The sequence below is a fragment of the Triticum dicoccoides genome, chromosome 3A, assembly GCF_002162155.2.
Source record: "Triticum dicoccoides isolate Atlit2015 ecotype Zavitan chromosome 3A, WEW_v2.0, whole genome shotgun sequence".
Classification (NCBI taxonomy): domain Eukaryota; kingdom Viridiplantae; phylum Streptophyta; class Magnoliopsida; order Poales; family Poaceae; genus Triticum; species Triticum dicoccoides.
This window is the reverse complement of record NC_041384.1, coordinates 116946491-116959573: the sequence shown is the minus strand read 5'-3', so window position 1 is coordinate 116959573 and position 13083 is coordinate 116946491. Positions and strand designations below refer to the sequence as shown.

At 43.2% G+C, this 13083-nt stretch overlaps 1 pseudogene; it reads right to left on the bottom strand.

Moving 5' to 3' along the window:
- Positions 1-9685: 9685 nt before the first annotated feature.
- On the bottom strand, positions 9686-12660 carry LOC119271371 (annotated as a pseudogene).
- Between the last annotated feature and the right edge of the window lie 423 nt (positions 12661-13083).

The following is a 13083-nucleotide window of genomic DNA, read 5'->3' as shown; positions in this document are numbered from 1 at the left end:
TCACAACTACTCAACTATCACGACTTTGATATTATTACCTCCATGTCTCAAAACAATCATCAAGCATCAAACTTCTCTTAGTATTCAACACACTCATAAGAAAATTTTACTAATCTTGAATACCTAGCATATTAGGATTTTAAGCAAATTACCATACTATTTAAGACTCTCAAAATAATATAAGTGAAGCATGAGAGTTCATCTATTTCTACAAAATAAAACCACCACCGTGCTCTAAAAGGATATAAGTGAAGCACTAGAGCAAATCACAAACTACTCCGAAAGATATAAGTGAAGATCAATGAGTAGTCGAATAATTATGCAACTATGTGAAGATTCTCTAACATTTAATAATTTCAGATCTTGGTATTTTATTTAAACAGCAAGCAAAACTAAATAAAATAAAATGACGCTCCAAGCAAAACACATATCATGTGGCGAATAAAAATATAGCTCCAAGTAAAGTTACCTATGAACGAAGACGAAAGAGGGGATGCCTTCCGGGGCATCCCCAAGCTTAGGCTTTTGGTTGTACTTGAATATTACCTTGAGGTGCCTTGGGAGTCCCCAAGCTTAGGCTCTTGCCACTCCTTATTCCATAGTCCATCGAATCCTTACCCAAAACTTGAAAACTTCACAACACAAAACTTAATAGGAAACTCGTAAGCTCCGTCAGTGTAAGAAAATAAATCACCACTTGAAGGTACTGCAATGAACTCATTCTTTATTTATATTGGTGTTAAACCTACTGTATTCCAACTTATCTATGGTTTATAAACTCTTTTACTAGCCAAAGATTCATCAAAATAAGTAAACAACACATGAAAAACAGAATCTGTCAAAAGCAGAACAGTCTGTAGTAATCTGGATCAAACGTATACTTCTGGAACTCATACAATTCTGAAATAAATCGCTGGAACTGAGGAATTTATCTATTAATCATCTGAAAAAAGAATTAACTAAATAGAACTCTCCAATAAAAAATGGCAGCAATTCTCGTGAGCGCTAAAGTTTCTGTTTTTTACAGCAAGATCAACAAGACTTTCCCCATGTCTTCCCAAAGGTTCTACTTGGCACAAACACTAATTTAAAACATAAAAACTCAAATCATAACAGAGTATAGAAAAATTATTTATTACTAAACAGGAGCAAAAAGCAAGGAACAAAAATAAAGTTGCGTTGCCTCCCAACAAGCGCTATGATTTAACGCCCCTAGCTAGGCATGATGATTTCAATGATGCTCACATAAAGGATAAGAATTGAAACATAAAGAGAACATCATGAAGAATATGACTATCACATTTAAGTCTAACATACTTACTATGCATAGGGATTTTGTGAGCAAACAACTTATGGGAACAATAATCAACTAGCATAGGAGGGCAAAACAAGCATAACTTTGAAACTTTAAGCACATAGAGAGGAAACTTGATATTATTGCAATTCCTACAAGCATATATTCCTCCCTCATAATAATTTTCAGTAGCATCATGAATGAATTCAACAATATAACCAGAACTTAAAGAGTTCTTTTCATGATCTACAAGCATAGAAAATTTACTACTCTCCACATAAGCAAAATTCTTCTCATGAATAATAGTGGGAGCAAACTCAACAAAATAACTATCATGTGATTGAAAATTAAGATCAAGATGACAAGGTTCATTGTTATTATTATTCTTTAAAGCATACGTGTCATCACAATAATCATCATAGATAGGAGGCATGCTTTCATCATAATAAATTTGCTCATCAAAACTTGGGGGACAAAGAATATCATCTTCATCAAACATAGCTTCCCCAAGCTTGTGGCTTTGCATACCATTAGCATCATGGATATTCAAAGAATTCATACTAACAACATTGCAATCATGCTCATCATTCAAATACTTAGTGCCAAACATTTTATAGATTTCTTCTTCTAGAACTTGAGCACAATTATCCTTTCCATCACACTCACGAAAGATATTAAAAAGATGAAGTGTATGAGGCAAACTTAATTCCATTTTTAGTTTTCTTTTATAAACTAAACTAGTGATAAAACAAGAAACTAAAAGACTCGATTGCAAGATATAAATATATAACTTCAAGCACTCACCTCCCTGGCAACGGTGCCAGAAAAGAGCTTGATGTCTACTACACAACCTTCTTCTTGTAGACGTTGTTGGGCCTCCAAGTGCAGAGGTTTGTAGGATAGTAGCAAATTTCCCTCAAGTGGATGACCTAAGGTTTATCAATCCATAGGAGGTGTAGGATGAAGATGGTCTCTCTCAAGTAATCCTGCAACCAAATAACAAAGAGTCTCTTGTGTCCCCAACACACCCAATACAATGGTAAATTGTATAGGTGCACTAGTTCGGCGAAGAGATGGTGATACATGTGGTATATGGATAGCAGATAATAGTTTTTGTAATCTGAAAATATAAAAACAGCAAGGTAACTAATGGTAGAAGTGAGCGTAAACGGTATTGCAATGTGTTGGAACAAGGCCTAGGGTTCGTACTTTCACTAGTGCAAGTTCCCTCAACAATAATAACATAATTGGATCATATAACTATCCCTCAACATGCAACAAAGAGTCACTCCAAAGTCACTAATAGCGGAGAACGAACGAAGAGATTATGGTAGGGTACGAAACCACCTCAAAGTTATTCTTTCCAGTCAATCCGTTGGGCTATTCCTATAGGTGTCACAAACAGCCCTAGAGTTCATACTAGAATAACACCTTAAGACACAAATCAACCAAAACCCTAATGTCACCTAGATACTCCAATGTCACCTCATGTATCCGTGGGTATGATTATACGATATGCATCACACAATCTCAGATTCATCTATCCAACCAACACAAAGGACCTCAAAGCGTGCCCCAAAGTTTCTACCAGAGAATGACGACGAAAACGTGTGCCAACCCCTATGCATAGGTTCATGGGCGGAACCCGCAAGTTGATCACCAAAACATACATCAAGTGAATCACTCGGTATCCCATTGTCACCACAGATACGCACGGCAAGACATACATCAAGTGTTCTCAAATCTTTAAAGACTCAAACCGATAAGATAACTTCAAAGGGGAAACTCAATCCATTACAAGAGAGTAGAGGGGGGAAGAAACAAAATAGGCTCTAACTATAATAGCAAAGCTCGCGATCCATCAAACACATAGCTAATGGTACATACCCTTAGCCCCGAGGGAGAACTACTCCCTTCTCGTCATGGAGAGCACCAGGATGATGAAGATGGCCACCGGAGAGGGATTGCCCCCTCCGGCAGGGTGCCGGAACGGGTCTAGATTGGCTTTCGGTGGCTACGGAGGCTTCTGGCGGCGGAACTCCCGATCTATTGTGCTCTCCGATGTTTTTAGGGTATATGGAGATATATAGGTGGAACAAGTACGTCAGGGGGGCCACGAGGGGCCCACGAGGGTGGAGGGCGCGCCCAGGGGGGTGGGTGCCCCCCTACCTCCTGGCCTCCTTGAAGCTTCCCTTACATGCACTTCAAGTCTTCTGGGCTTCTTTCCTTCCAAAAATGGGTTCCGTGAAGATTCAGGTCAATTGGACTCAGTTTGATTTTCCTTTTCTTCGAAACCCTAAAACAAGGTAAAAACAGAAACTGGCACTGGGCTCTGGGTTAATAGGTTAGTCCCAAAAATGATATAGAAGTGTATAATAAAGCCCAAAAACATCCAAAACAGAAGATAATATAGCGTGGAGCAATAAAAAATTATAGATACGTTGGAGAGGTATCAGCATCCCCAGGCTTAATTCCTGCTCATCCTCGAGTAGGTAAATGATAAAAAAATAGAATTTTTGATGTGGAATGCTACTTGGCATAATTTCAATGTAATTCTTAATTGTGGCATGAATATTCAGATCTGAAAGATTCAAGACAAAAGTTCATATTGACATAAAAATAATAATACTTCGAGCATACTAACTAAGCAATTATGTCTTCTCAAAATAACATGGCCAAAGAAAGTTCATCCCTACAAAATCATATAGTTTAGTCATGCTCCATTTTTGTCACACAAGAATGCTCTCATCATGCACAACCCTGATGACAAGCCAAGCAATTGTTTCATACTTTAGTAATCTCAAACCTATAAACTTTCACGCAATATATGAGCGCGAGCCATGGACATAGCAGTATGGGTGGAATAGAATATAATGAGGGGGTTATGTGGAGAAGACATGTAACATCCCAAATTTGCAATTTGGATTGTTATACACTAGATCATCATTGCATATCATATTTTATTGCATTTTGGTTGATCCTAGAAAATTCTACGCAACTCAAGGACCCTCGGAGAGAGTTGGGGATTTAGTTATTTTCATATTTGAGTTTTTCTCAAATTTTGAAAATAGGATCATTTGATTTTATTTATTTTATCTTCAATTATTTCTATTACAAAAATACGAGAGAGGGAATAAAATGACTTTCCCAAAATAAAGAAATATTGAGGATTTAATAAAAAATCAAATAAGATTTTATTTTGGTTTTATTTGCTATTTTATTTGAATTTAGGAAAAATGCGCGTTTTTCAAAATTGCATTTAGGCCCCAAATAAATGTTCATCCTGTGCGACTTGATTTTAGAAGCCGGGGAAAATTTATTTCGGGATTTTTGGAGTCCGTTAGTATTCCTTTTGTTTTTTCTGAGCGTAATTATTTTAAAAAAAAGTCTGAACCGACTCTGGGCCGTAACCGGCCAGGACTCTGCCTGGCCGGGCTTTTAAATAGTTCTGTCGAGGCCCGAGCCAGCCGAAAGCCGCCCCTCCCCCAAACCCTAACCCTAGCGCCGCCCGGCGTCGCCGCCCGTCGCCGCCGCCAACGCCGCCGCCCGCCGCCGCCCGCCGCTGCCGCCGCCTCGCCTCGCTGCCCCGCCGCCTCGCCGCCCGCCGCCGCGCCGCCTCGCCGGATTCGCCGCCGCCGGAGGTAGTTTTTCTCGCCGCCGCTTTTTCTCGAAAAACCGATCAGTTTTCCGTCGGTTTGTTTGGTTTTTTTAGTTTCGTTTTTAAAGGTTTTTCTGGTTTATTTAATTACCGAGCATTCGCCCGTTCGTTCATTTTAACGAACGCGTTCATCGTTTAGGCCCAGTTAACGAACGTTCGTTCGTTAATCTGTTCGTCATTTTTTTTTCTCAGATTAAATCCGCGATTTTTCTGATCGTGATTCCTGATCCGATTTTCGTTTTAGTCTAACTTTTTGCTCGTTTATCGGAATCAGGCGATTCAAGCGCCTGGAGTTTCATCTCGAAACCCTCTTTCCGTTTAACCAACTCAAAGAAGTTTTTGCCACTTTAAAAAAATGCCCTAGATCCAGAATAGTAAATGAAGTTTGTTTCTTTTGCCGTTTGTCTTTCGTTGCTTCGTTCGATTTGATTCTTTTTGCCAACCGGAGTTCTTAAGTTGAACTTTCTGGTTAGATCTCTTATTCGAGTTTTACCTATGCATTAGTTGAGTACTTATTGTATGCTTTTTTGTTTGCGATAGAGTACCCGGAGTGCGCCGCTTGCTACTTCGAATCGCTAGGTTTTGCGGATCATCAGCAAGGCAAGTAACACTTTGATCATACTTCCAACTACCCAGTTTTTATTGCATTAGATCAATCCTCACACATTGCATGATTAGGATCTAATTAACTTGTGGGTTTGGGAAGTAGATGAGGTAGTACCTATTACCTGTTTTATTATCAAACCTTTGGGAGTTACTTCTATGTTTGCTTATTATGCCATGCTATGCTAGTAGACGTGGATTGGGTGAGTGTATCCATGACAGGTGTGATATTGTTAAATTAATGGTTTATCTAAGGTGGCAACTTAAATACACATGTGGGTGGATTGAGGCACCTGGGTATTCCAGTGATTGCCTGTTTTCTTTTGGACCGCCACCCAGGCTCAAAGGGATCATGAGATTATTCATGCTAGAAACTTCCATGTGCAGCCACAAGCTACTATGGGCTCTAGCATAGTTGACTAAGTTGTGCGAACTCTTACAGTGGTAGACTAGCAGATGTAGGGGAAAGTAGGTGTAACGGTCTACCCGATCGTAAGGTGCTAGCGCTTCCGATAGACTATGTCTCGGTCATCCGTTTCTCAAACACCATGTAGGGCGAGAAATCAAACGGAGGTGATCGAGTCTTGTGGGGAAAAGTGCGCAAACCTCTGCAGAGTGTATAAACTAATCATGATTAGCCGTGTCCCCGGTTATGGACATCTTGATTATCTAGTACCTGGATTTTCATGTGAATCTCATCATGTTACTCTATTTAATTTTGTTGGGTTTTGTTTAATGATGATGCTTAATTGGGATTGAGAATGCTGTCAACCATTCTCAATGTTTAACAACTACCATGATAGTTAGATAAAATTTTATTCCTTTGCAGTAGGGAAAAATTGGCTTTACGCAAAACTGTAACCATAGAGCTTTCCACCGGCCAAATATGCATATAGTATAGCCTATTTCATTCCATTACTCTCTATGTGTTACATTGCCAGCATATTCCATGTGCTGACCCGTTTCGGGCTGCAACGTTAATGTTGCAGACTTTTCAGACGATGATTAAGGTGCTTTTAGGTCGTGGTTCTATACTCAGTGATGCCATTGGAGTTGATGGACTCACTTATCTTCCAAGCCTTCCGCTCTTATCGCTATTAGATGGCCTTAAGCCATATTTATTGTAATAAGTTCTCTTTTGAGACACTCGATGTAATAAGTGTGTGATTGCTACTCTGTTATAAATCCTTCAAGTACTGTGTGGTGTCAGCATTACTGATCCAGGGATGACACCTGAGCATAGAGATTGGACCGTTTGTGGTCTGGTCGCTACAAGATGGTCTCAGAGCACACGCTGACTGTAGGACACGGCCCCTAAGCTAAAGACCTAGATCACCACTCACTCTCTTCTCTTTTGAGACACTCGATGTAATAAGTGTGTGATTGCTACTCTGTTATAAATCCTTCAAGTACTGTGTGGTGTCAGCATTACTGATCCAGGGATGACACCTGAGCATAGAGATTGGACCGTTTGTGGTCTGGTCGCTACAAGATGGTATCAGAGCACACGCTGACTGTAGGACACGGTCCCTAAGCTAAAGACCTATATCACCACTCACTCTCTTCTCTTTCTGACTTCTCATCTTTTCTACTCTTTTAGGAAGGTGGATGCAAGGAACAAGTTCATGCAACCGGATGAAGATACACCCTTTGGACGTCACTTGAAGGAAGTCACTAGATACCTGAACATAGGAGTAGCAAGCTTCACCGGAACTTACAACGCCACTCTACCTAAAGAAGAGCGCTGGATGATTCAAGTTCAAGTTCCAGGAAGGACGTTCATGCTAGTCACCGAGCCCGTAGAGTTTTCTTTTGATGCACCAACTTGGAGTCTAGGAAAGAGCATGGCAGCTCACATCGCCATGGCACGCATTGGAGAAGTTTACCGCAATGATCTCAAGGATACTATCTACCAGATTTCTGGGCGCCGAGATGAGCACTGGGAGATGATCAGCACCAGGAAGGATAGATCAGTGGCAACTTTTATCCAGGAGTTAAACCAGCACATTCGACATCAGGAGAACCAGATGTGCGCCGACATGATAGATCTGAAGAAGGCGAGGACAAGAATCAAGGAATTGGAGGAAGAACTCAAGCCTACACGTGAAGATTATGAAGAGGAAATCGAAGTATTAGTGGAGAAGAATGACGATCTGATCAAGAAGATTGGAATATTCATGGGAGGCCCTACGCCAGTAGAGGAAGATGAAGAACCCAAGGAGATTCGTCCGGAAGACTACATCATCATTGACGACACCGACTCGGATCCAGATGATAGCGATGATGAGTATGTTGATGAAGCTGGAGAAGATATCATGGAGTCTGCAACCGAAGAATATTTCTAGAAGACCACCCCAACAGTAGTAGTAGTCCACCATGTAAATATAGTAGTCCGAGCACTTTTGCGATAGTTAGATCGATTTTATGCCCTTGTTTGATTGATTGAATGAAGTGAATTGTTTGTTTTTGCCTCATGTGCATATGGGTAGTGTTTTATCTTTAGACCCCCTCTATTCTTAAATCTCATCTTTTCTAAACCCTCAGATGCCTCCGAGACGTGACCCCAGATTTACCTTCCCACCAGAGCTCACTCAGTTGATCTAGCAGCAGAACACATTGATGCAGTTGGTAGTCCAGAATCAGAATCAGGGGAACAACCACTGGTAGAAAAATGGCCTGTTGTCCCGGTTCATAAGGGCCTTTTGTCCTGGTTCCTGAACCGGGACTAAAGGGTCGGTACTAATGCCCTGCCCCTTTAGTCCCGGTTCAATCCAGAACCGGGACTGATGGGCCTCCACGTGGCCTGTGCGCGGAGCCCAGGCAGGAGACCCTTTGGTCCCGGTTGGTGGCACCAACCGGGACCAATAGGCATCCACGCGTCAGCATTTCTGTGGCTGGGTTTTTTTTGTTTTTTTAAGGGGGGTGGTTGGGGGTTTTGGGTGGTTAATTTAGGTGTTTCATATATTGTGCTAGCTAGCTATAATTAATAGAGAGAAGTGTCCTCTCTTATGTCCGTGCTTGGTTGACGCTACGTACTATACATACATATAGAGAGGACTAGACACGCTAGCTAGCTAGTAAGCAAACGGAGGAAACAGAAGATCGTCATGAACATATATGCATACAGAGAGAAGTGATATTTACCACCTCTCCTTCTCCGAGAGATTGGTCGAACAACAAGTTCTCGTATATCTATCCGACACTACCGGCTACATATATACAATAATTATCTCTTACAAATATAATCATACGGACTCATGGTCCACATAGTATTCTCCGTCTTCAGCGATCACGTGGTCAAGAAAGAATGCCGCCAATTCCTCTTGTATTACTCGCATGCGAGCTGGTGCTAGGAGTTCATCCCGGTTCCGAAACATCTAATTTGAAGAAGGGGGTCAATACATATATATATATGAATGAATGAAACTCAACACAAATGATGGTAATAAAATAAAATTGTGAATGTTGTTATTTACGTACTTCATATTGTTCGTCAGTGTAGCCCCACTCACAGGTCGTGTGGCGGATGGACTCGCAAACATAGTATCCACAGAAGTCATTCCCTTTTTCCTGCCACAACCACTTTACAAGAAGTAGAGGTCAATCAAACTGATAAGCAAGAATGCCAAATCAATAGGAGATGCGCGGAACATGCTACTATAGTACTTACTTTCGGGTGTCTAAATTGCAGCTTCTTCGGGAGTCCTGGAGCTTTTTTGGAGAATTTTTTCCAAACCCTGCCAGACAAAGTAAACAATTACTTGATATATCAGGAAATGAACAAAGTTGCTGATATGGTGGATAATGATTGATTTAACTTACTTCTCGAGCATTTGAGTCATGTCCGCATAGTCCTGGGGATCTTTTCGTTTTGAGTCTAAGACAGTTACTAGTCCCTGCTCAAGCTTAATCTCTAGGAGAATATAGTGGTAACTGCACACACATGCATAACTCATCAATTACATTACTATAACCTTGACTAATATATATATAAGGGAAACTGAATACGCACAAGACAGTAACACTCACTTGAAGTTGTAAGGAAAGAGTATTATATCTTTGTTTTCATTTATTACCAACGATCGTAGCAAGTTGGCCTCGGTATTTGCGGCATGAAATTTAACCTGAGTTGCATCTATGAGATATGTGTTAATGAACCCAATATCACCCACTTGTCTTTTCTTCAATTCGGCGATCTTCAATCTGCATAATATAGTGAGGATGATTATAAATACATGCAATGAAAGAGCTGAGCTATATAGAGAGACTTAATGACAGAAGTAGTACTACTTACAAATAGTAGCAGGTGAGCGTTGTTTTATCGAGGGCCAATTGATTGAAAAACTGAAAGAACTCCTCAAATGGAACAGGCAACCGTTCAATTCCAACGAGGTCATGCTCCTTTTTAACTTTCACATACATAGTACTCCCCCCCCAGAGTCTCTGCAGATTTTCAAGTACCAATCATTCAATCTTCGCATCATCGTTGATAGAGATCTTTCATCTTTGACGAGAGGCTTCCCGTACTCGTATCTTTGTATCTGCACCTCCATGGGTTCATAATGTACATCGCCGGTCAGGTAATCGGCAAGATTGCTATAACCGGGCACCATCCTCGGATCATTAGCGACGTTGTCGCTAGGCACCTTGAGCGGGGGGCACGATTGCTTCACTTGTTCACCGAGCTGGGCAATTTGTTTCCTAGCTTGTCGTTCTTTCAGCCTTTGATCACTGACAGTACTTCCCGATTGCTCCGCTTCGGCAAATTCCTTTTGGCGGAGACTTGGGTGGTTTTGTCAGGGCAGCCAGAGTGCGCTTCGCTTTCACCGGATCTACCTTCTCCTCCGGAGGTGGATCTCTCTTTGCTTTCAACCCTTGAAACCAGTCATCCACTTCGGTTCGCGCGATCTTCGCGTTCTCCTCCGGGGTCCTCTCGTATGGTAACTTCTCTGGAGTCTTCAGAGAAGGACCGAATCTGTATGTCCTCCCGCCTCTGGCTGTACTGCTAGATGCCGGCAGAGCAGATGGAGCGGCTGTGTTGTTTACTTGATTACGAGGCGGAGGAGAAAGACTACGACGCGCCGAAGCAGCCGAAGCGGCGGCAGGTCTCTTCCGCCCTTGCTGACGAGGCGGAGAAGGAGGAGGCTAGTTGCTCGGGCGCGTCGGCGCAGGCGGAGAAGGAGGCGGAGTGCCGCCACGCGCCGGAGAAGGAGCCGGTCGAGTGCCCTGATCATCACTCGCCGGAGGAGGAGGCAGTGGAGGAGGCCGAGTGCCCTGACTCGCCGGAGGAGGAGGCGGTGGAGGAGGCGGAGTGCCCTGACTTGCCGGAGGAGGAGGAGGAGGCGGTGGCGTCCAGTTCGGAAGGTTGATGAGCTCCTTCCGCCATTGGCATGGAGTCTTCAGAGCAGACCCTAGCCTAGTCTCCCCTTCACTGGTAGGGTGGTCAAGCTGGAGGTCCTCAAATCGCTCCGTTATTTCATCCACCATCACCCTAGCATATCCTTCTGAAATCGGCTAGCAGTGAAAAGTTGCGCCGGGTTCAGTAGGATAAACAGAGCCAACAGCCACCTTGACCTTCAAATTCATCCATTGCGTCATAAGGTGGCAATTTTGAGACTCCGTGATAGCATCCATGGGATAGCTGGCAGGAGCTGTCAAGGCATGCTCCGGCTGAAGTTGCTCGGTGGAAGCCACGCTGCTTCTCCGCTGAGATGGCGGGGTAGCTTCGGGGGAAGCTTCGGCAGTACATTTGCTCTGATTTGCTTCTCGTTCCTCTATCGCTTGTACCCTTGCTTGCAGCGCTTGCATTTGGGTCTGCTGCAATTTTTTCCTCCTCTCCTGGGATTTGTAACCGCCTGCGTCCGGAAACCCAACCTTCCACGGAATGGAGCCTGTCGTGCCTCGTGTCCGTCCAGGGTGCTCAGGATTCCCGAGGGCCATTGTGAGCTCGTCGTTCTCTCTATCTGGAAAGAACGTCCCTTGCTGCGCTACTTCGATATACTGCTGAAGCTTCCTGATTGGTATGTCCATTTGATCGTTCGTCCAAATGCACTTCCCTGTTACAGGGTCCAAGGTTCCGCCAGCCCCGAAGAACCAAGTCCAGCAACGGTATGGCCAGCTAATTGTCTCTGGTTCGATCCCTTTATCAACCAGATCATTCTCAGTCTTGGCCCACTTAGGCCGGGCTACGAGGTAGCCACCTGACCCCGTGCGATGGTGATGCTTCTTCTTCGCAGCATTTTGCTTGTTTGTCGCCGACATCTTCTTACTCTTTTCCGATGTCTTGTGGGCCACAAATGCGGGCCAGTGATCTCTGATATTCTCATATCTGCCCTTGAATTCTGGTGTCTCTTTATTTTCGACAAACTTATTCAGCTCTTTCTTCCACCTCCTGAATAGTTCTTCCATCCTCTTAAGAGCAAAAGACTTGATTAATTGCTCTTTAACTGGCTTCTCTGGATCATCCTCTGGCGGTAGGGTGAAATTTGACTTCAGCTCAGTCCAAAGATCATTTTTCTGCATATCATTGACATAAGACACCTCAGGGTCTTCTGTAGCCGGCTTTAACCATTGCTGGATGCTGATCGGGATCTTGTCCCTAACTAAAACCCCGCACTGAGCAACAAATGCACTCTTTATCCGAAGGGGTTCAATCGGTTGGCCGTCGGGCGCGATTGCTATGATCTCAAACTTTTCATCCGAGCTCAACTTTTTCTTCAGGAATCGTCTCTTTACCGAAGTTATGCTCGATCCGGAGGGCTAGAAAAAAGAACAAAGACTTAATTAATATGTGTACATACCAAAACAATGAATGCATCAATTAGCTAGTCAACAGAAGCTTAACTAATATATATACCTGGCCGGACTCGGTTCGGTCACCGGAGACGTCATCACGGTCTCCTTCTTGCACTGGCATTGGGTCACCGGAGCCATCCTCACGGTCTCCTTCTTGCACCGGCATTAGGTCACCGGAGCCATCGTAATCATAGCCAGCTGCTTCCAGACCATCGGTGTCGTTGAGAAACAACGAGCAGACGACATCACTTCCTCGTGCGATTATGTCCCCCAACAACTCTTCTTGTACTTTGTCTCGGGCGGTGTCCATAGTTTCTACAAATATTTACAACATGGCAATTATTATTCAAACATGACAGATGGATATATTAGTGGCAAACGTAGAACTAATATTAATTAGTGTCCTCGATGCTGCTTCTCTAGGGTTTGGGGTGGCCTCGACGCTGCTTCTCTAGGGTTTGGGGTGGCTTCGACAACGCTTCAAGGATAAAAAAAGAAGAGGAAGAAGAAAAAAAAGAGGAGAAGAAAGAATAGAGGAGTAACTCCTCTTTTTTTCTTCTTCTTCGTCTTTTTTTATCAGGAACGGGGGTCGTCGAGGGTCACCGACCGGTAGAGGAAACCCTAAATAGCAAGTATCGTGGGTGTGAGATACATGTGGCCGTCGGTGTCGGACACTACATCCACGTCCCACAAGTGACGTGGGCGTCGAAGCCCGCGCCACTTGTGGGACGTG